This window comes from Tamandua tetradactyla, chromosome 13 (assembly GCF_023851605.1).
Source record: "Tamandua tetradactyla isolate mTamTet1 chromosome 13, mTamTet1.pri, whole genome shotgun sequence".
Taxonomy (NCBI): Eukaryota; Metazoa; Chordata; class Mammalia; order Pilosa; family Myrmecophagidae; genus Tamandua; species Tamandua tetradactyla.
The window spans coordinates 33,415,906-33,438,530 of NC_135339.1; the positions used below are offsets into that span (position 1 = coordinate 33,415,906).

A 22,625-nucleotide genomic window follows, 5' to 3' on the forward strand; every position below is an offset into this window, starting at 1 on the left:
CGACTGCCTTTTCATGCCTTTTCTGTCCTGGATTCCAAAATTGTATTTCAAAACTCAAGTGCATATGATGATACTATGAACCACTGACTGTTAAAGTTGGATGATTATATGCTATGTGAATGTATATCTCAATAAAATTGCATTTCCAAAAACTGTTAATACTGATCCCTAATTACAGCAATTCTAACGCTTCCTATTATAGTTAGTTACCTAATGGTCTGCCTCGCTACAAGTTTGTAAGCACCTTGAGTGCAAATAACTTCTGTTAGATAGTAATAAAGGGATAAAGAGTCACAATAAATGTTGAATGAATGAATGTTGAATGTCTGAATGAACAAATTAAGAGGCCATATAAGCTGGAAATATGAATTGCTTTCATACAAGTTTTGATAAATTAGTAGGTGATAGAGAACAAAAATAATAAATTACTCATTTTTTAAAAATAAGATGTGTTTCTAGTGTACAGGTGTACCTTACTATGTATGGAAGCAATGAATGCATATATAACAGTATGGCAAGTTCACAGCAGTAGTTTAAAAGTATAGATTTATTTTTTGAAGTTTCAGGTCCATGTTTTGCTTTTTGAATTAAAAAAACATTACTAAAGCTATTTTTTACACTTGCTTGGGTGGACTCCAGGAATTGAAGCACCACATAGATTCTTGTCTTTTTCTATGCCCCTAACTCAGATTGCCATCAGATAAAAACTAAAAGTAGCCAAACATCCTTTGAAGGGCATACATGTGGAAAGTCATCCATCAAATGTTATACACATAAGTATTCAGTTCAGAATCACAGAGGATACTTCAGGTTGTGAAAAGTAAATTTCCTGAACTTGAAAGCACTTGCAAACACTAACATTAATGCAAAGTGTTAATAATGGGAAAATCGCATATGTGAAGTGGAAAATATGGGAACTCTGTACTTTCTGCATGGTTTTCCTTTAAATCCACCACTTCTCTAATAAAGCTGAGCTTTTAAAATAAAATAAATTAAAAACTCAAGTGCGAGAAATGAGTCTTCTTTTCTTTTTCCTCACATCACTCCTTCTGTGGCTTCTCATCTATGAAACATAAGGGAGATATGTAGTTATTAAAATATGCATTTAATACTTCCAAACATTGTCATCTGACAGCTTTGCAGCAACTAAAGTAATTGCAAATGTGTTGGTATCCCTATTAAAATTTATTTCAATTAAATCTCAACATCTTTTTTGTGAATCACTCCCCATGACATAACCGACAGTATTTCTGGCCAAAACAGTCATGAAAGAGCTCCAAGGGAAACTTATAAACTCTGGAGTAAAAACTGTGGCATCCCAGTTCTCCTCACTTTTGAAGAAAATGAGTCTCATACAGATGTGAACTGAGATCTCCATGCATCAGTTAAGGAGTGAAAAATGCAGAGAATAATAGTCCCTCTCCAACTCATTTTGCAGCTTAAATTGCCTGGTTTAATTGCTCCCTAAAAGTGTCACTTGCCTAACACTCTTCCTCCTCCCAACTATTCTGACCTATAGTAGACCCTCACCCCCACCCTACCCCCAGCTAAATGAGAGTGAATCCAAATGTCATCAGGCCTTTCTGGTCAAAGGATAAAAACAGAATCAAATAACTCAATTACCCAAATGTTCTGTCATGGCCCTCATTGCACTCGATGCACTTGTAACTTCCCACGTCAACCCCCCACCTCAGTCCAAAAGAGAACCCCCCAGGTGTTCAAACCCATTTCTGCCTCATCCTACAATCACTGGGCACTGCCTGCAATGATGATGGGACATCTAATGAGAGGCATTTTTTCCTGTAGCAGGGGCTCTAACTTGCCAAATTCTCAGCATTAATCTCCTTTGGTTAGAGTTCTGAAATATCACTATGTTTTAAGCAAATGCATAATTTGAAAGGTATACTATTGTAAGTCACTCATAGCTAGGAAAACCCCAGGTGAAGTTAGGTTACTGAATTAGCTGCAATAAAAAGGAAATCCCTAAATAAAGAGGCAGAGAGGTTGAGGTTCATGAAAGGCATCAAATTAGGACCTAAAGCAGCAGGCACAGCGGGCTCGCGTGAAGGAAGAAAGCGCAGAAAGGGGGCAACATATTGACATATTGAGAAGGCAGGAAAGATGAGGAGGTATAACAAGATGGGAAGTAAAAAAGCAAAAAAAAAAAAAAAAAACTTGATTTAACTCTTTTAAAAAGAAAATAAAGAAGACATAACTGGTTTTTCAGGTCAAGCCAAGGTGACTAGGAATCTCTCTTGAGAAAGGAACACAGAATATTCTCTCTAAATTGAAATTTATCATCACAGAGGCACCTACCACAAAATGGTAAGCCGTGTGCGATGGATTCACAAATCTGCCATCCTTCAATTCCTTTTACCCTTAGTTAAGAAAGAGGCTCAAATGAAATGATTAAAAGATGACTGCGAAGGTACCTGAACCTAAACAGGACATTACAGATAACTTGTACTGGTGAGAAAAATAGAACTCGTACTTCTCTTGATCCAAACACTGCCCACTGATTGAGGTAGCCCAAGTACAACTTCAGAATGGCACCTCCGACTCAGCCTCTGGTCAACAAAATCCTCAAAGCCTTTTCATGTGAACTTTGTCCAATTAGGCCTCTCCAGTACTCTAGTTGTGCAATTTTCTTTTCATCTGTTTGAGCTCTCATTTGAATACAGTTCTATATAGTGATCTCTGCTAAATTTAGCCTTGCCAATTTTAGCTCATTGTGGTACTGTGAATTATTTTCCCCAATTTAGATATGTTCCTTATCTTAATCTGCATTCTTGTGGGTGTGAACCCATTATAAATTGGATCTCTTAAAGATGTTCTTTTAGTTAAGAGGGAGCCCAACCAAATGCGGGTAGGACTTAATCCAGATAACTAGAGTCTTTTATAAGCAGAAGAAATTCAGACCTGATCAGAGAAAGCCACCAGAAGAAGCCAGAAGCCAGAAGTCAACAGAACCCAGAAGAGAAGGGAGAGGAAATCGGCACGTGACTTCAGGCAGAGAGCCAAGGAGCCCAAAGAACCTCGGGAGCCAGAACCGGAATGTTACAGACTTGGGGGAGAAAACATTGCCCTGCTGATGCCTTGATTTTGGACTTCTCCTAGCCTCAAAACCATGAGTCAATAAATTTCTGTTGTTTAAGCCAATTCATTGGGTGGTGTTTGTCACAGCAACCTGGAGAACTAAGATACCTATTATTTCAAATGTTAAAGGTCTTTTTACATTCTAATTCTATTGGTCCTATATTTCCTGACCTTCCTATTACCCTACACTGGCCCATGATGCTTTCTAAGCTTATCTAAATGTAATACAGGATAAAACCAAATACAGACACCTGTGGTACAACACCAAGGGCCTCCTTCATTCATTCCAGAATGCAAATAATCAAAATTAATTACAAATTGCAGATCTGTAATTTGCAACCATACCCAAGGATGATGATAATGAAAATAATAATGGTGACAATGATGATTTATTCACATTTATTGACCATCATGTGTCAAGTCCTGTTCCAAGGGCTTTAAATGCAATTATTTCCTTTAGTTCCACAATGATCATATTAAGTAGGTTCAAATATTATTCCCATCTTACAGTTGCAGAAACTGAGGCAGGCTTAGAGGAGTTATATTGCTTGCCCATGATCACCTAGGTAAGTGTTGGGGCTGGAATTTTAAAACCAGGCCATCTGCGTCCAGAGCCTCCACTTTTAACTGCTCCATTCTGCTGTTTCCACACAACACAAGGTTTTATTTGAGCCCTTTCAAAATCAAGATATAATAGCTGGAGGGGTCAGGGGTGGTATGTGAAGAGCAAATGATCCAGAAGAACGGTCCCTGCTCTTGAGTAACTTGCAATCCTGATGGAAGGACAAAACTTAGAAAATAAACTATTTTAGAACAATAGTTTATTGGAGGTCTAAGCACTGAATCAGACTTAAGTGATCTTTCCCAACTCAGCTCTCCAACTTGACGGTGACAAACTGGAAATTTATGAACCACACAGAAAAGGAAGGATGAAAGAAAAATTGAATTGCACCCCCCCACCCCACCATCCTCCACCACTGCCGCAGGGATACAGCCATGGGCCGCTGTGCCCCCGGGGAGCATTAGGGCGGGGTGGGGAGGGTGGCAGAGGGGTAGAATTACTGAAGTCCATAAAATACCTCCTATTTACTAGTCACACACTGCTCTGGGATGGAGCTTCTCTCAAAAAAGACCCAGGAAACCAGAGTCATTGTCTTTTTCCCATTAATATCTGAGGTTCTGGGGTTTGCAATGCCTATCCAATGAGCCATCAGTGCCTGAATCGAGCAGTAGAAAAACATTCCACCAAAAGGTGGCCTAAATTCCTCAATTCAGATGCAGTAACCCCGCAAGTAAATTTTGTCAAGTTCAAAAATCTCATTACCAGCTTCCTATTAATTATCATCTCAATGACCAAAGATAGCAAGTTATTCATGGCCTGTCATTCCAATTGTTTTCAGCTCTCAGGAGGATCCATCTCCACCTCCTCTTGGGTGACCCCTGGCATCACCCGTCCACCTCTCAAACTGCTGTGATGATTACATCAGGTAATGAATGGGAAATTGCCTTGTAAATGGAAAGGCATATAAACAAAGTTATTACTCTCATTAGATGTCCGTGAATAAATTATTTCCTACATTGGAAAAGCCCAGACAATATGCAAAGCTTCATAATCAGGACCCGTCCACTTCATTGGCCTCAGTCTTCCATTCCACTTCTCATCCCCTCCTCACTTACGTCCCAACACTCCAGACCCACATCTCACTTCTGAGCACCCATTGCTTCCTTCTGCCTCTGCTCCTTTGTGCTGGGAAGACATGATGCTAAAGAGGCCAAATAGTACTCTTAAAGTAATTTAATATTAAAACATACAGGAAACTTTTGATTCTCATTCATTTGCCATTATCTAACTTTATCCCCTCTAGGCAGAATATCTTAATAACTGAGAATTTGCATAATGCTTTTCTTTTTATGTCCTTGATTCCAGCCAGTTGCTTTAGAATATTTTTGCTATTTTCCTATCCCTCTAATAGCATCAAATCCAACTAACTGATATGTTAATTTGAAGTAACTTGGGATGGTCAGAGTACTTTGCTGAACTATTATGAATCATAAACTAACAAAGAAGACAAGGCCTCTGGACAAGAAAATGTCAGAAACTTATCCTCCTTTTCCTTTCATCTGAGAGTTATTATAGTGATGGGAGGAGGCCGAATTGAGAAAATAATTATATGGGATTTTGCGAAAGGTTTGTGAAGCCTTCTGTGTTAGTTAGATTCAGTTGTCAACTTGGCCAGGTGAGCATACCTAGTTCTGTTGCTGCGGACACAAGCCAATGGTACGTGAACCTCATCTGTTGCTAATTACATCTACAGTCGGCTAAGAGGCTTGTCTGCTGCTGCAATGAGTGACGTTTGACTTAATTGGCTGGTGCTTAAATGAGAGAGTGCAACATAGCACAGCTAAGCAGCTCGGCATTCCTCATCTCAGCACTTGCAGCTCAGCCCAGGCCTTTGGAGATGCAGAAAGAAGTCATCCCGGGGAAAGTTGATGGAACCCAGGGGCCTGGAGAGAAGACCAGCAGAGACCATCCTGTGCCTTCAACATAAGAAAGAGCCTCAGTGGAAAGTTAGCTGCCTTTCCTCTGAAGAACCAACAAAATAAATCCCCTTTCATTAAAAGCCAATCCATCTCTGGTGTGTTGCATTCCAGCAGCTAGCAAACTAGAACACCTTCCTTTTTTGTGTTAGGCTTGGTAGCTTTGTCTAACCTCCTTGGTCTGATGGATATCACATGTTGAATAAAACATCCTGATTCTTTGACCCAAAGGTCCCTAACATGTTTTAAGATGCCCCAGGATGTCCACAAAGTCACAAAAATTAAAAGGGGTCCTGGTACCAGCACATCCTATCTTTTGGGCTTGCAACTCTTGCTACTATCTTCTTCTCCACGTGGGAATTCCCATTCTTCCTTAAAGAAGCAGCTGAACCATCACACCCTCCAGCACCCCGTCCTGACATAGCATCATGCAGATCACACTGACTTTCTTCGAATCCAGAACTCCTAACACAGGGCCTGGAACCTATCAGCTCAAAATACATACATTCGTTCAAATGTGGGGAAAGAAAAATGTTTTTACTCGGTTCTTTTACTTGTCTTAGGCTTACCTCTTTGATTCCAAACCTTACACCAACTTGAAAAAATTTTAATGGTAGTCTAATTAGTGTCTTCATTTGCCATGCCCTTGTCATGATAGAATTCCCAGATGCCCAGTGGCATGGACAGAAATCCATGTCCTATGTCTTACCACCTACCCACCTTTTCTCCACATAACTATGATGGCTTGGTAGAGGTGAAATTGATGCAGACTAAAAGGTAATTGACTGAGTAAAATTACCACTAAAAAAGTCAGCCCTGAGGATACATTGCAACATAGCTCTCTTATTTACAGTTAGAGTAAATTAATCTTCTGAAGCTGTTTACAAGGCTCCAAATATTGCCCTGAAATGAGCAAACCTCCACCCAATGATACAAGGTACAACTGACTCTCAGTAAAGCAACCTGGTTTATAAATACATTGGCCAGTTTGCATTTTGACATTCATAAGTAAAAAAAAAATAGCTATACACGTACACACGTATTTAAGATGGTTCTCTTCCAAGAGAATCCTTTACTACCTCCAGCTACTGGTGCATATCTTTAGCACAGGAAGATTTAATATATTATAGTCATGAGATTTAAAAGCTAGCTGACTCACAAAGCCAATTGGCACAATGTAATAATTGGTTTGTCCTTCAATCACCCTGAAACTCTTTGAGAGCAACAGTGGGTTGTTTTCATCTTCATACCCTTTCCAAACTCCTTGCCCTGACATGGTAAACATTTAGAAAAATGTGAGTGAATAAATTAGAATGCATCCCTGGTCAGTTCTAGTAATAATAGCTAACTTTGTTAACACTTTTATTTGTGATGAGAGGCAATTCCATTCAATTCTCTCAACAGTGGTACTATTATCTCCATTTTAGAGATGCGGAAACTGAGACTTAAAAAAACTTAAGTACTGACCAAAGACACAGAGCTACGTAGCAGAGCTGGAACTAGACTGTAGTCCGGTAAAGTCTTTTTGTGTTCAAAGCATATGCATGTGTTAAACCACTTTCCTCTATGATCTCTGTAAACCGCCAAAGGAGTACAACTCAATATTTTTGTCCTGGCATTTGAAAATCACTTAAGCCAGGCTAGGCTAACTGCTGTAACAAACAACAGCAACATTTCAGTGGCTTTCAGAGTAGAGGTTTATCTCCTATTTAATGTCTGAGGCTCTAAGGGATGGCAGGACCACAAAATGAAAAGAACCTTAGAGTTGTCTGCTTAATTCCCTGCATCCAACCTGTGGAAGGAGGCAGAGAATGGGGGTCATGCACGAGAGGTTATGAAGGGCCAAGTCAAGGAGTGATGCCACATCACGTCCATTCACATCCTATTGGCAGAACTCAGTCCTGTGGCCATACCTAACAGAGGGCAGGCTGGGAAATATGCTCCAGCTGTGAGCAAAGGTAGAAGAGAAAAAGACAGAGACTAGTTAAACCCAACAGCCACTATACTACCCCATAAAAATAGAAGACGAGATTCAAGCCCAACATTGGAGGACTTTAGAATCAGAGCAGTAAGAAACTCTTCTCCTCTATGAGCCTGCAGTCTTTCTATTTTCCATTTCTCTTTCCAAACCTGTCTGACCCTTTATCTACTGCAGCCTCTATTACCCTAGCTGATGTTACCTAAAGAAATCTTTAAATAATCTCTAATACATAAGGGTATATCAGTACCTTCTAAAAAAAAAAATAACATTCAAAATTTATTTCTTGCCCTACAGATAAATTTAGAAGTGTAATTCTCATTACATAAAGATACTTCCCTTCAGGAAAAATTTATTGCCAGATAGCTCTTAACAGTAAATCCCTGTATGGACTTAATTTTTTTAATGATTTGCAAAATTTATGTTTCCAAAAACTGCATTTACGATAAATTAGGATCATAGATTTGATGAGGCAGAGTTAATCTGTGCTGCACTAGATGCTGAATACAGGTTATATTTCAATTATTCTATCCACAAATATATTTTGTTTCATCCCAAACCCAAGGCCCAAAGACCAGGTCTCAATAGATATGCTATGATAAAAATATTAGATGGTACTTCATATAACAATCTTCAATTAAATATCTTAGGCCTACCTCTCTTGTTACTCAAATGTGACCTTGCTCTCTGTAAGCACATGGCATCCAGGGGTGAAAGTCTCCCTGGGTGAGTGGGAGATGACCATCAGGGGTGAGCCTGGCCCTGGCACCGTGGAATCAACAATGCCATCCTGTCCAAAAGGGGGAAAAGAAGTGTAACAAATAAGGTATCAGTGGCTGAGGGAGTTCAAATAGAGTTGAGAGGCTACTGTGGAGGTGTGGGAGAAAGATCAAAAATGACGGTGGAGGGCAGACGGGTGGTTCAGGGGCAGAGTGCCTGCCTTTCATGTGGGAGACCCAGGTTTGATTCCCGGAACTCGCACCTAAAAAAAAAAAAAGTGATGGTGGAGTTATACAGAGAAGGTAGAGTTTTAACAAATGAGTTATGAGTGCTGAATCATTATGCTGATATTTGCTTTAGTCTCCAGAATCTTAGAGGAGTTAAAAGTAAAAACCTTAAATTGTGGAGTTAGAACCTATACCAAATCCTGAAATCTATTTCACAACTAATTGTTGCAATGTACTTTGAAATTTATTGCTTTTATGTATGTATGTTATTTAAAGAGAAGGAGGAGTATAACAGAGAAGATAGGATTTAACAAATAAGTATGACTGCTGAATCATCATATTGATATTTCTGTTGGTCTCCAGTGTCTTAGAGCAGCTATAAGAAAATCATGGAACCATAACCCATACCGAACTTTAAAATCTGTTCCATAACTACTTGTTAAAATGTACTTGGAAATTTATTGCTTTTTTGTATATATGTTATAGCTCACAATAAAAAAAGTTAAAAAAAATTTTTAATGTTAATAGTAATAATGCCAGGCTGACAGATTTACTATGAACATAAAATCAGATATTATATAAGGCACACTGTAAAGCATTATATAACTGTTACTTAATAGTAATAAACGTTTCAGTAGGAGTTATAAGCCTGCAGAATATTGAAACATAAGATGGGTAAAAGAATCATGTGAGATGATCTGTATAATGTTACTGGTATAAAAGTTTTGCTATATTTCTAAAAAATCTTTATTGACTTCAAGATGCCCTGACATTATAACACCATGGAGTGCCAAAAATTGGCCAATAATAAATATTCTCCAAGAAGGTTACTCTGATAAAAATGTATAAATATGTACAGTATGCCTCTTTAAATTTGTTGTGTGCCCCAGAAAAGCCATGTCCTTTAATTCTCATTCAGTATTGCTGGGTGGGATCTTTTTGATTATCCATGGATTTGTGACCCATCCAATTGTGGGTGGTAACTTTTGATTAGATGATTTCCATGGAGATGTGTCTCCACCCATTCAAGGTGGAGCTTGCTTACTGGAGCCATTTAAGAGGAAACCATTTTGGAAAAGTTTTAGAGCCCACACAACCAGAGTCCTTTGGAGATGATGAAGGAAAGCGCCCTCAGGGGAGCTTCCTGAAAGAAGCCTGGAGAGGAAACTAGCAGATCGACATGTTGGGCATGTGCCTTTCCACTTGAGAGAGAGAAAACCTGAACATCATTTGGCCCTCTTGAACCAAGGTATCTTTTTCTGGATGCCTTAGATGGGACATTTCTATAGCCTAGCTTTAATTTGGACATTTTCACAGCCTTAGCACTGTAAACATGCAACTTAATAAATTCCCCTTTTAAAAGCCAAAAAACCCAAAGACGGGAGAACAGGAGAAGAGAAAATAGCATGCTAAATATGTCAATAAATTTTAAGAAGATGGAAGGCTAAAATGGCAGAATATTGACATTTGCAGAATCCAATAACAAACTGTCTGGATCCATAACCAATTACCATAAATTGAAGGCTCAGACAATAAGCCTCATCTTTGCATACAGAATTTTCAATCAGCTTTCTAGGGTATCACTCTTAATATGAAAAAGACATTAACCGCCTTTCACACCAAGAATGTCTCAAGCGCAATTAACGTTTTCTAAACAAAATATTTAGAACTCTGCATGCAACAATTTAAAATGCAAATACTTTTCAAAGGAAGATTTAAGAAAATTAACTTCAAATTAAGCCGCTGACCAAATTTTTTACAAATTTCAAAAAATTGCTATCATACAGAGTATACCCTCTGTCCATAGTAAAATTAAGTTACGAATCAATAATTAATCATTTTCAAAATTCCATATTAAAAATTTTTTAATCACATCAAAATAACTGAAAGGTCAAAGAAGAAATTCCAATGAAAATTTATAGTACTTAGTTTTCAGTGGTAATAAAAATATTGTACATCAAAATTTAGAGATTTACAGTAAATTAAAAACATGATATGTTTTTATACTAGAAAATAAGAAAGACTAAAGAGTTATATATATTAGATCAACTTAATCATTAGGAAACGAACAAAAAAATCAATCCAAAACATAAAAGGGAGAAGATAGCAAAGATCAGGGAATACATTAATAAAATAGGAAAAAAAAAAGATACAATAGAGAAAGACAACAAAACTAAAAAAAAAAAAAAAAAAATTAACATATCTAGGCCTGTATTCCTTCCTAGGTAATGTTTCCAGATCTCAGCAAAACTCTAAGAACATGTTCAAGTAACATTCAGTCCAGTTCTATTGATGTGGTAGGTGCAGGGGAGTTATATTCCTTGTAATTACAGGGCCCCAGAATGATGCAACTATGTCATAGGAACTGGCTCATTCTCTGAATTCCCTACAATTTACAATTACCCATCAGAATTGCCAAATGATTCCTACTTCCTTGAGGAGGAATACTAGCAATCAAGATTCAAGTACATCAAGTACTCAGTTCATAAAAATCACTCTGACAAACCCCATTCTTTTCTATGTTAAGCTAAGCTCCAGAAGACTACATCATCCTAATGGTTTCTAAATACTTCTGAATCATCTCAAATTTATATTTATAAAAATACTCTAAATTGCTAGTTCACACCCCAGACCTACTGAATCAGAATGTGTAGGATTGGGAACTCATAGTTTTAAAATTCTCCCAAGTGAATTCTGATGATGGGCCCGAGGTTTACAAACTGCTTCTTTCCAACTTGCCCCATATTGTTTGGATCTGTATTGGGTTCAGATACCCAAAGCCTCTTATGGTATAGATTGCTAGCTGCCCTCTTTTCTCTGGGGCTTGATTCTAAGCATCTCAGATATATTTTTCCCTTTATAAAGTTTTGCCTTGGAGCAGTTCCCTAGTAATTTCAAACCGGAGGCAAGTAGCACTCTCATTATCATAATCACCTCATCAGTCTACATTTTAATGGACGCATGTTCTCAAACCCTTTTTAAAAAATAAAATCAGAGAGAGGATTTTAGAACAAACAAGTTAGCACTACTTTAAAACCCATTTCCAGTCATTCTCACATCCTTAGTATAAATCCCTCAAAACTTCAGAAGTCATTAAAGGGAGGACCTAAGGTTTTTTGATTGTCAGGAAGTGTTATTGAGATGGATTTGTTGAAGAGATGTTTTATACCATTTCACATATCCTGCCAAAGCTTTATTAGATTTCTAAACTGAAGATAAATACTTTATTTTTCAACATAACAATCTGAAGCTTTAAGAGGGAAAACAAGAAAGTCAAATTGCCCTAAACCTTCGTATAGAAGATGGAATTGCACACGTTGCAGAGGAACTGGCTGTAATTCAAATCAAGAAGGACCTCTGCAGTGAGGAATAACAACCTCAGCTAAAATCATGATGCTTATGTGTAGAAAGAGCTAATCTTCCCCACTGGATGCTTGATTTACTATCATGATGAACACAGCTTCATTTCATCCACTCTGTCAAAAAACAAACAAATAAAAAAACCTCACTCTTCTTCACTTATTAGTCCTCTAATAGGATCACAAATTTTGACAGGAAGGCTACTTAAGAAACAATTTGTAGTCTCAGGGCTGGAAAGACTCGGGAGGATCTAGTCCAAACTTCTCTTCAATATAAGAATCCTTTCTCTGGTATCATCGACAAAAGAAGCTCAACCAGATTCTGCTTCAAAGCTTCCAAAGAAATAATGAGGCCTAACATGTATAGGGCACTTTGCAGATAAAGAAACTTCAATCATTTCATCTCATTTAAATTATAATGTAGATGATGACATGCAGATTTTGAGAGATTAAATGACTAGCCTGTGGTGACCCACCTAACAAATGGCTGAGTCAAGACCTGAATTAGGTCTTTGAACCACAAATCTGTATTTCTTTTCCTGTTGCTTTTCTAGTAAGGGTCAAGTGAGACTGTGTTCTCTGCAAGGCAGTCAACTGCTTTGTTGGACAACTATAATCATAAAAAATTCTTAAAAACCCCAAAATCTATTTCCTTGCAACTTTTAAAATTTTCACAGAACCTTAAATAGTTCTTATTACATGTAAGGCACTATTTGACATATTTCAAATATTATCTCATTTAATTATCATAACAATCATATGAAATGGGTATTAATATCCCTCATTTTATAGGTGAGACAACCAAACCCACAACTAAGTCACAGAACTTAGTTCTGTCTAAAGAACCCAATACCATCATCCTCTCACCTCTACCGCAGGACTTCAATTTAACTTTTTATGCAACACAGAATAAAATTACTTCTCTAGTCACAAAATAGACATTCAAATATTTAAAGACAGCCATCACTCCGCAACCCCCAGACGAGTACAGGTTAGATTCTAGCAGAGAAACGAACCACTGGGAACGATATATAGAACGAGGAGTTGATTGTGAGGATTTGACCAAGGGAGATAGTCTCTGCACATATCTTAATTTGTGTCTGATGCTAGCGTATGAAGGTATATAATCAAGGACTGAGCTTTGACAAAATTAGGAATTTTTACTGTTTCATCAAGTAAAACTGGCTTTTTAAAAAATTTATCTGTGAGGGCACAACAGTAAAAAATACAATGACCCCTAGTAGAGTTTGGTGCCACTGCTTTGATTCATGCTAAGAAGCCAGAAATTTGCCCATTATTGCTTTTGAATCAGTGCAGAAAAGAACATATCTTAGTATTATTATGAAAATAGTTTTGATCTCACAGATTCCCTCAAATGAACTCAGAGTCTCCCAGAGGTCTGTGGACCACCCTTTGAGAACCAGTGTTCTCTAGTGTACCGATGAAGGTCTGATATTTCAACTTATTATAGGTTAGGCCACCTTTCAGTCCAGGTTTAAGTCAAGTAACTAAGCACCAGACACATTTTTTCTTCAGGTTAAAAAATCCCCATTGCCCACATTTAACTCAGTTGGGCTAACAGGCCAAATTCCAACTCCAAAACAGGAGGAGTTTCAAGCATTGCATTGGGATGTTATGTTTAAGTGAAAGGGTATTACACCTTGTGAAGAAACTGTCGTTATAAGATTAGCATTCTCTATTCCCATCAGGAGGCAAAACCATTTCATGGGCTCCTTGAGAAGTTCTCCCTAACAACTCTCCTTACATTCTTGTTGGATTCATTCCATCATTCCAGCTATTTTTAATTTTGATTCTGTCAATCATACTTTTTGGAAATCCTGAATTGCAGACTGGGGGCGTACATTGGCCATTTTCCTGTAAGAATCCTTTCTTTGAGGAGAAATGAGTTTAACACATCTCACCTGTGTTCTTAAAGCTTGCCCTTTTAGTGCCCTGGGCTGCTGAAAGCAGATACATGGAATGGGTTGGCTTTAAACAATGGAAATTTATTAGTTTACAGTTATGAGACTGAAAAAAAATGTTCAAATGAAGGCACATCACGGCAATGCTGTCTTCCTGAAGACCTACTGCCAGTGATCCTTGGGTCCTCTGACACATGGCAAGGCACATGGCAGCATCTGCTGTCTTTCCCTTTTCTCCTGGGTTTCACTGGCTTTCAGTTTCTTTCTTCCATGTTGCGTGCTCGTGCTCTCTCTCTCTCTCTCTATCGATCTATCTCTCTCTCTCTCCATCCTGTTCATAAAGGACTCCAGGAAAAGGATTAAGACTCATCCTGAATGGGTGGGTCATACCTTAACTGAAGTAGCCTCCTCAAGAGGTCCTACTTGCAATAGGTCCATACCCACAAGAATGGATTAAATTTAAGAACATGCCTTTCCGGGGTACATAAAGCTTCAAACCACCACATTTAACCAAAGCCACAATAATGAAATTTAAGCAAAAAATGATAAGCAAGAAATATATCTCTTGTTCAGAGAAAATACGGTCGTTACCAGTAACATTTCTATTAGTGATTATAGGAAGCCCACCTCTCAACGCTCCTGATAAAAACAAAAGTTGGGTGTCACCAGAGGCAATCACTTATATTATAAAAGCGAAGCTCAGATCTTCTGCCCTGTGGGAAGCAGTGACCCTGTCTTGTCTATGGATATTGACCATTGACAAACCTCTCTTCCTTCCATCTTCTAAGCTGGATGGAGGGAAAATGTAAAGTTCACCACCGTCCACACTTTGAAAACAAAAGGAAAACACTTCACTAGCAGAGGGCTGATAAATTCATGTGAGTATTATCTCATTATTACTTAATATCTTAAGTAAAAAATAAAAGAGACATACTTGAAAAGGACTTTTAAATGAATTTGTCTTTTAAAGAACTGAATCTTTGCTCAGTGCCTGATTTTTTGGTCCTAAATCTCTAAACTGGTTTTCTTTTCAGCTTTGTGTCATTTGTACCCCCACAATATTGGGCTCCACCTTTACACTGTAGAATTTATGCTGTAAACTAGCCACAGCTGAGACAGTTTGGGCCTCTCTTTTATCCCCTTCAAATTCTTTATGTTTCAATCATCCTACCATGTGCAAAAATGTATGTGGTGGTAACGCGAGCACAACACTGTGAATGCAATTAACACCACTGAATTATATCTTCAGAGTAGTTAAAATGGGAAATTTTATGTTGTGCATGTATTAGCACAATAAAAATTAAATTAAAAGCCCATAGAACTGTACAACGCAAAAAGTGAACCCTAATGTAAATTATGGACTACAGTTAAAATGATTTTAATGGTAGTGGTAAAAAATTGTGACAAAGGTACCATACCAATGCAAAATATTAACGATAGGGAAAACTAGAGTGGAGGAGTATATGGGAATGTTGCATGATTTTTCTGTAAAATTACAACTGTTCTAAGAAGAAAAAATTTCTAGGTGTAGACAGAATTTCTAAGGCTAGCCCCCAAGAGGTCGTGCCCCCTAATCTCCAAAGCCAGTGAATGTGATGAAATATCACTCCTGTGAGTGTGTTTTTCTATGAGGCATTCTGACCCTGAAAGGACAGATTATGCTGATGGGCCTAGTCTAATCACATAAGTCTTTAAAAGCAGAAGAGTCACAAGGGTAAGTCAGAAATACAAAGCACAAGGGAGAGTCAACATACCATTAATGACTCGAAGATGACAGGAACTAAGCAAGAAGGAATGTGGGTAGTCTCTAGAAACAGTGGCTCCAGCTGAGAGCCAAGTAGAAAACAGGGACCTTAGACATTCAACCACAAGGAAAAGGATGCTGTCAACACCTTGAATTAGCTTGGAAGAATTCTTCCCCTTAGCCTCCAGATAAGAGCCCACTCTAGGTGACACCTTGTGAGGCTATGAACACAGAATGCAGCCAAACTAATCCAAACATCTGACCTTTAGAACTGCGAGCTAATACAAGGGTGTCATTTTAAACTGCTATAAATTTGAGGTAATTTGTTATGTAGCAACAGAAAATGAATACAATATGCTTGATGAATTTACCAAAATTGAAAAATATAGGTTCTCCATACACAAACCCAAATACACACTCTCAAAGAGCTTAAAATCTAATAGGCAAGTATATATGCTGATATGATAAGGAAAATATGGCAAGTGCTATAAGAAGAGGCCAAAGAAACTGCTCTGGACAGTGGTTCTCTACTGGGAGCAATTTAGCCCCCAGGGACGTGTGGCAATATTTGGAGAGAGTTTTGGTTGTCACAGCTGGGGAGAGGCTGATGGGTTCTAGTGGGCAGAGGTCAGAGATGCTGCTAAACATCCTATAATGCACAGGGTGGCACACAACAAAGAATTATCTGGCACAAAATGTCAATAATGCTGAGAATGAGAGATCCTGCTATAAGAATATAGAGGAGAAAGTTCATTTCAACTGAGGTATTAGGGAAAGCTTCTTAAGGATGATGATATTTGAGCTGGATCATGAAGGATAAGCAGGATTTTTGACAGATGAAGTCACAGAGATGAGGAAAGTATTCCTGGGGTCCCTGTGCGAACTCTACAGCAAAATACACATAGGCAGAGCAAGCTATTTCATGGGAGTTGCAGGTAGTAAACCCACAGCCCCAGCCCCAGTCCCAAATCTTGCTAAGGCTTTCTTTTTAGTTGGTTCCAGGTACCAGAACTTCCGAATGTATCACTCAACAAAAACAGAATTAAGAAAGGAACTAAACTCAGGTGCACAATGTGATGTTAGAATTTATGAAGGTGACAGAAAAGAATGAGACATGATTCATGGCCCCCAATGTGTCAGCGGTCTAATGGCAGACAGATCTATCCACAGATAAATGCAGCTGTTCTAGTTTGCTAGCTGCTGGAATGCAATATACCAGAAACAGAATGGCTTTTAAAAGGGGGAGTTTAAGGAGTTGCTAGTTTACAGTTCTAAGGCTGAGAAAATGTCCCAATTAAAACATGTCTATAGAAATGTCCAATCTAAGGCAGCCATCCAGAGAAATATACCTTGGTTCAAGAAGGCCAATGAAGTTCAGGGATTTTCTCTCTCAAGTGAGAAGGCACATCGCGAACACAGCATCATTTGCTAGCTTTCTCTCCTGGGTTCCGGTTTCATGAAGCTCCCCGGGAGGCGTTTTCCTTCTTCATCTCCTAAGGTCTCTGGCTGGTGGACTCTCTGCTTCGTGATGCTGCAGCATTCTCTGCTCTCTCTGAATCTCCCACTCTCCAAAACATTTCCTCTTTTATAGGACTCCAATAGACCAATCAAGACCCACCCAAATGAGTGAAGACATGTCATCACCTAATTCAGCTTAACAACCACTCTTGACTAACTCACATCATCCAGGGAGATGATCTAATTACAGTTTCAAACACACAGTACTGAGTAGGAATTATTCTACCTTTATGAAATGGGATTTTGACTAAAACATGGCTTTTCTAGGGGGCATACATCCTGTCAAACCAGCACAGCAGCAAATGTAAATTTTATCAAAAGTAGCTGTGCTACTTCCTCACACCAGTCAGTTACCTCAAGGAAATTCCCCAAGAAAGCCTCAATATAGATGAGATATGCAGTCAAATTTCTATGTGTGCTTTCATATAATCAGTTGATTTGGTCTCATTCCCTCTCTTTGGTTCCTCCTCCTTACCTGGCAAGATTTGTTATTACTTTTGCATAACACCTGTAGTCAGGAATAGTGGACTATAGCTAAGTCCAGACAGGAAGGAAATTACGAGAAACCCATTCTCATTTTTGGTACCGAACACCTGTCAGAGCCATTGGACAGGGAGAAATGAATCTGTTGCTAACAGCATTTTTATTCTGGATAGCCCTAAACAGGAGCAGCTGGGCTGAGATTGCCTTTTCAGAGTTCATGAGGGACTTTTACAGCTGTCACAGCTAAGCAAGTATTAAAAACCATTTCTCAAAGCCAGATTTATTTGAGGCAAGCATCTGGTGGCAAATGTTGAATGACTAACAAAACCCCTCCGTACTCTGGGTTTCTTGACCTTCATCTTTATTAATGTTCAGCATTTTTCCACCCAAATCTCAAAACCATATTACTGGGCCCTACTTAACGCACACTGCTGGAGATAAGTAAAATAGAGTAGATTTCTATGTTTCTCCACTTGACAAAAACCAAACCATTAAAAAGTTAACATGTCAATTGACAAAAGAATGCAGGGAGCAGAGTTGCTCAACTCTTAGTTGGACAGAGGGTACATTTTAATTGAACCAAAACTCCAGCGTTCTTCACTAAATCCCCTTATGATTGATTCTCTGTCAGCCAAGTAGATTATTTTCATAAATTTTTAAAAATACAGTGCTTCCTTCACAGACAAGGGAGATTCCTTCTTTAAATCCCAGTATACTCTCCAGAGCTGCGCAGAGAGAAAATTAAATGGTCCCCAGAGCCTGTGTAAACCCTCCTTTAGCATTCTGGGTCCAAGTGGCCAGTCCGTGGATTCTGCATCATTTCAATCATTGACTTTAACTTTACAAAAACACCAAAAGGCAACTGGCCTTGTGCTGAGAGGAGGAGATAAGGAGAACAGAAGAGGAGTACTACTTCAAAATGTCGTATTTAAACAGAATCCAAAGATCCCTAATTATTAAGTAGGATCTATTTATTTCAGGAAAATTTCTCAATGTTTCCTGGATTAACTCAACAAATAAGAGCAGAATGAGACAGCTTCTTACTGCCTTCCCTAATATGCCGGAAGAGCAGAAAATAACCAGGTCAGAAAGCCTGTTTATTAAGGATGCTTGTTTGTTAAGGATGCTGAGGAGACAAAATAAACTTTGGCACTGTCCATCCACCCAACAAGTGATAGTTAGTTTCAAGTCAATGATGGACTGTGCTGAGATGAAATCTAACTGGCAATTGGTGCAACTGTAGTGACTGCTTTTGATCTCTGACTTGACTCCCACTGGGCTCCCCAAAGCATCTACAAAAATGAAGCCAAGAGCAGCTATAAAAAAAAAAAAAAACCCTGAAATTGTGGAACTGTAACCCATAGCAAACTTTGAAATCTGCTCTATAACTACTTGTTAAAATGTACTTAGAAATGTATTGCTTTTTTCTATATATGTTATATTTTCCCAATTTAAAAAAACTTGACAGAGAGAGGGCAGGTACGAGCAGTACTTAATGTTTAATGTGCATTGCTGTGGGAATAAAACTTATTGCTACTCAAAAAAAAAAAACAAACATTTCTAGGTCACTCATTATTGGGACCCAAAAAGGAAGAGGTGTGCAGCCCCACCTATGGCACTCACGGGAGACGATGAGACAGCTCTTCTAGTCCCACAAGGTCTGACTCCCTCATTCTGCTATTTTGATGCTTGACAAATGTTCAGAAGCTCTAAGTACAGTGATTAAAAACTCTTCAGAATAAAGGTGCTAAATAATTTTTTTTAATCAATCTAAAAAAGAAAAGAGAGAGAGAGAGAGAGAGAGAGAATGAAACCAAGTAGTTGAGCTAAGCCTCTAGGCATTATCCAAAAAGCAGGATGCACGTCCCTGGTTCTAACAGGTATCTCGGACTTGTAGGCCTTTTCTTCTACACTTCTGTTGTCAGAAGCCAGGGTCTGCCTTTCACTCACCCATCATCTCTGTGCAACCAACCACTTCTCCCTCCCTCTGCAACACACACATGCGCACAGATTGTTACATAGGAAGCAAGCACTTTTGGTTTCAATTACTTTATCTTGCTATAAAAGAGTAGCTTTTCTGTAGGTAGGAGAATAAAAAGGAGAGGAATGAGATGAGAAGAAAGAGGAAGAATAAGGGAGGAGGAAGAAGAAGAGGAAGAAAAAAGAAAAGGAAGTAGAAGGAGAGGAGGAGAAAAACATCACCCATAAGTATAAGGTTTCTTCTAATTCTACTCTATATTATTTTATTAATTCAGCCAATATTTATAGAGCATCACCTAAGTCTAGGCACTGAAGATTCAGCCAACAAATAAATCCACCACCTGCATGGAAGTTACATTCTAAAGGAGGGATGCAGTTAACAAATTTTTAAATATCAATCTATAACTAATACTAGAGAGGGATAAGTTCTATGACACATACAAAGAGGGGCAGGAGACTGAGTGTGAGTGATGGGCTCAAAGAGGGTGAATCTTTACCCAGAATGGTGGAGGGAGGTCCTCTCTGGAGCAGCAACATTGCACAGAGATTTGAGTGAGGTTTGTGAACCAGCCAGGAAGCTCTCTGGGGGAGGAGGACTCTAGCCCAGCCCCCAAAGTAGAAGCCTCATTGGGATGATTCTGAGAACAGTGGGATGAGCTAGCTTCAGGGCAGTGGTGAGAGAGAGTGGTGAGAAATAAGGTCAGAGAGATAAGCAGGAACTAGATGATGAAGGACCTGGAGCCTTTGATAAATTGTGGAAGGAAGAATCCGAACAGTTTGAGCAGAGGAGTGATAAGAACTTAATGTTCTAGAAGAACCATTCTGACTGTGCCATGGAGAAATTCTGTGGGGTAGCAACTTGGAAGTAAGTAGAGTAGTTAGTAGGCTACTGAAGTAGTCCAGCAGAGAAACCGAGGTACACGCGTGTGGTGGCACTGGAGATAGTAAAAAGTGTTCACACCTAAGAATGACACCAAAATATTTGGCCTAGTAAATGGTCTTGCCATTTTCTACTATAAAGACAGTAAAAAGGGCAAGTTTGGGGGAAAAACAAGTTCTTTTTGGAACATGGAAGGTCTGTAATGCCTATTGGGCTTTCAAGAGAAGATTTTGAGGAGGCAATTGGACATAACAATCTCTTTGAAGAGAGCCTTTAGGGATAGCAGTACAAATCTGAGCAATCTGCTAAGAAACAAGGATTTAGAACCACAAGTCTAGGATATGAGTAGAGAGAGAAGAGAAAATGTCTACAAATCCAGCCTTGGGATTCTTCACTATTTAGATAAAAACAAAGAGGAGCCAAGAAAGTGGACTGGAATAGCAGCCAGGAGTTAAATGTACATCCTGGAAGTCGAGTGAAGAACAGATTTCATTGAGAAAAAGAAAAAGAACAGATTTCCACAAGGAGTGTGTGACAGAGTGAGTTAAATGCTGCTGAGAAGTCACAGGGGGTGGGACTAGAAACTGACCACTATTTGGGGCTATGATGTGGTTACTGAGTCAGGCCTTGACTTGTGGTTTTTCAGTGGACTGGTGAGGCAGTGTAGGCCTGACAGTTCAAGAGAGAAGGAGGGGAAAGTATAGATAATGGAGATCTCTTCTGAGATTTACTGTAAACAGGTGGGCAATAGTGAAAGAGAAATGTGGAATCAAGGAAGATTTTTTCTTATGGAAGAAATGACAGTGTGTTTGTACACTGATGGGGGGAAACCCACAGGGTAGAAAATAGTGAAAAAACAGAAGAGAAAAGGAGAATTTTTAAAGCAATGTCCTTAATAGGCCAAAGAGGTTGGGATTCCAGTGGGCAAGTAGTGGAGTTGACAGCTGCTCAACTGGGTATCCGGAGATGGAGGGAGAGAGGAGGCCGAGGGTGTGGGTGCAGTTGTAGGTTGATTAAAAGATCCCATAATGGGAAGACATGGAAATTCATATCTGGTTGCTTCTTTTTCTCAATGAAATAAATTGTGGAGACTAAGGAAGAAGAATTGGTAGTTTGAAAAGAAAGAAGAGGTTTGAAAGGACAGTGATGACTAGGTAAATATAGTATAATTGCTAAGCACCTACTAAGGTTTATGATCACTGATGTACCCAAACAGCATAAACCCAAATCCAATTATTCCATAACTTTCATGGACCCTCTTCCTAAGGTGAAATAATTTAACAATAATTTTAAAGAAAACCATAAAAAAACAAGCAAACATGGTTTGTACAGCTTAGTGTGATGCCCCAATATATCCCAGAGTAATTTGGGCAGAGAATAAAAAAGTATTTGCAAAGTTTGCTTGGGGGACTGAGAAGGAAGGAGGAAATATTAAACTTCTCCATCTGGGGAATCCTGATATTCTCACAAGCAGTGGAGACAACCAATTCAATAGACTGAGCCCTCAATCTTGAAGCTCACCCCTATGAACCTTATTCCTGCAAAGGAGAGTCTAAGACTACTGATAATTATGCCCAAGAGTCACCCCCAGAGAGCCTCTTCTGTTGCTCAGATGTTTCCTCTCTCTCTAAGTCAAGTTGGCAGGGGAACTCACTGCCCTCCCCTCTACATGGGACATGGCTCCCAGGGACGTAAATCTGCCTGGCAATGTAGGACAGAACTCCTGGGGATAAGCCAGGACCCAACACATTCAGAATGTAAAAGCCTTCTTGACTAAAACAGGGAAGAGAGAAATGAGATAAAATAAAGTCTCAGTGGTTGAGAGATTTCAAACTGTGTCTAAAGGTTATCCTGGAGGTTATTCTTCTGCATTATATAGATATCCCTTTTTGGTTTATGGTGAATTGGAGTGGCTAGAGGGAAGTACCTGAAATGGTTGAACTGTGTTCCGGTAGCCCTGACTCTTGAAGAAGACTGTATAACTATATTGCTTTTACAGTGTGACTGTGTGATTGTGATGTGCCTGTTATCCAGGGCATGGACAGATGAGTAAAAAACAATAAATAAGGATAAAAAAAAATCATAGGGGGAGATAAAGGGTAAAAATTGGGTAGACTGAAATACTGTGGATCAGTGAGATGGGGGGTAAGGGGCATGGGATGTATGAGTTCTTTTTTTTT

The 22,625-nt window shown here is 38.9% G+C and overlaps 1 long non-coding RNA gene across 3 annotated transcripts in view; it reads right to left on the bottom strand.

The window, feature by feature from the left end:
- Positions 1-496: 496 nt before the first annotated feature.
- Positions 497-22,625, bottom strand: part of LOC143653089 (uncharacterized) — a 29,317-nt gene continuing 7,188 nt past the window's right edge. Inside the window, exons 1-3 of one of the 3 annotated variants that reach the window (XR_013161081.1) lie at positions 20,063-20,148; positions 19,196-19,355; positions 497-1,063 (exon numbers count right to left, since the gene is read on the bottom strand). This is a non-coding gene — a long non-coding RNA (uncharacterized LOC143653089). Of the gene's footprint in view, positions 1,064-19,195; positions 19,356-20,062; positions 20,149-22,625 lie in introns of those variants that run through there. The other 2 variants (XR_013161080.1, XR_013161079.1) reach the window with 2 other exon arrangements.